This window comes from Sus scrofa, chromosome 16, assembly GCF_000003025.6.
Source record: "Sus scrofa isolate TJ Tabasco breed Duroc chromosome 16, Sscrofa11.1, whole genome shotgun sequence".
Classification (NCBI taxonomy): Eukaryota; Metazoa; Chordata; class Mammalia; order Artiodactyla; family Suidae; genus Sus; species Sus scrofa.
Window position 1 is genome coordinate 20,030,963 of NC_010458.4, and position 2,010 is coordinate 20,032,972.

The following is a 2,010-nucleotide window of genomic DNA, read 5'->3' on the forward strand; positions in this document are numbered from 1 at the left end:
AGATTTTCTTCCATTCTGTGGGATCTCTTTTCATTTTGTTAATGGTTTCCTTTGCTGTGCAAAAGCTTTTAAGCTTCATTAGGTCCCATTTGTTTATTTCTGTTTTTATTTTCATTACCCTAGGAGCTGGGTCAAAAAAGATATTGCTGCCATTTATGTCAAAGAGTGTTTTGCCTATGTTTTCCTCTAGGAGTTTTATAGTATCCAGGCTTCAATTTAGGTCTTTAATTAATTTTGAGTTTATTTTCCAAACTCATTCCATGAGGCCACCATTACCCTGATACCAAAACCAGACAAAGATACCACAAAAAAAAAAAAAAGAGAGAGAGAGAAAACTACAGGTGAATATCATTGAAGAACATAGATGCAAAATTCCTCAACAAATTATAAGCAAACAGAATCCAACAACACATTAAAAGGATCATATACCATGATCAAGTGGGATTTATCCTGGGGATGCAAAGATTTTTCAATATACGCAAAACCACAACAAGATATCACCTCATGTCAGTCAGAATGGCCATCATCAAAAAGTCTACAAACAATTAGTGTGGAGAAAAGGGAACCCTCCTATGCTGTTGGCAGAAGTGTAAGCTTGTGCAGGGGCTATGGAGAACAGCATGGATGTTCCTTAAAAACTAAATATAGAACTACCATATGATCCAGCAATCACATTTCTGGGTATATATCAAGAAAAAACCATAATTTGAAAAGATACATGCACCCCAGTGTTCATTGTAGTACTACTAACAATAGCAAAGACATGGAAGCAATCTAAATATCCATCACAGAGGATTGGATAAAGAAGATGTGGTACATATACACATGGAATATTACTGCGAATAATGCCATTTGCACTAAGTAATGACTTGCACTAAAATAGGAGAATATGAAAAAAAAAAAAAGGCGTTCCCATTGTGGCGCAGTGGTTAACGAATCTGACTAGGAACCATGAGGTTGCGGGTTTGGTCCCTGCCCTTGCTCAGTGGGTTAAGGATCCAGCATTGCTGTGCGTGAGCTGTGGTGTAGGTTGCAGACGCGGCTCAGATCCCGTGTTGCTGTGGCTCTGGCGTAGGCCGGTGGCTACAGCTCTGATTAGACACCTAGCCTGGGAACCTCCATATGCCATGGGAGCAGCCCAAAGAAATGGCAAAAAGACAAAAAAAAAATGTTTGCAGAGTAAATGTTTATCAATTCCAGTCTTGTCCTTGGGAGTTGACACCTGAATATTCTATCCTCTGTTTGAATATTCTTGACTTCAGCTTTTATTCACAATATACTCAATAAAATTCCTTCAGTATAATCTCTTGTGGTCCAAGGTTTAAATATAGCCTTGTCTACACTGGAAAATCACCCAACCTGATCATTATTGGAAACTCTTCTTCCCCGTACCATGTTTCCGCTGCTAGCAGACACCCATGTGTTTCATTTGTAGAGTTTGCCTTCATTGGGGTTTAGAATGTTAAAGCTGGTTGCTTTGATAATACATTTGCATTTCCCATGACACCTACCTACCATCTCCTTTTTAGAGCCTCGGTTTTAGGAAGATGTAAATTCAGTCTTCCAGAGGCAATTCTGGTCATGGGTGAAATGGTGAAACATTAGCAACTACTCTGACCTTTTCCGATCTTCCACACTAATCACACTTCTTCTCACCTGGGACTTATTTGCCAGCCCAAAGGGCTTTTGACCTGCTTGCAACCAAATCTTGGGTATCTCGGCTAAGGTGAAAACTGGAATTTAGACATCAAGATAGAAAGACTTTAAGTATGTAATGAAGATACCTTCCCCTCTGGGATATTCAGATTTCATTACAGGACCCTCTAAACATCAGAGTCCTACAGACTCAGAGGGCTGAAGTTAGAACAGTGGAATAACTGAGAAGTAGAGTTTTTTTGCAGACAGTGACCCCGCTCTGTGTCTACCTCATGGATTGTACAGCTGTTTGCTGTTTACATCATCTGCATGGAAATATTTTAATTTTATGTGAACAAACCATAGTAACTTACA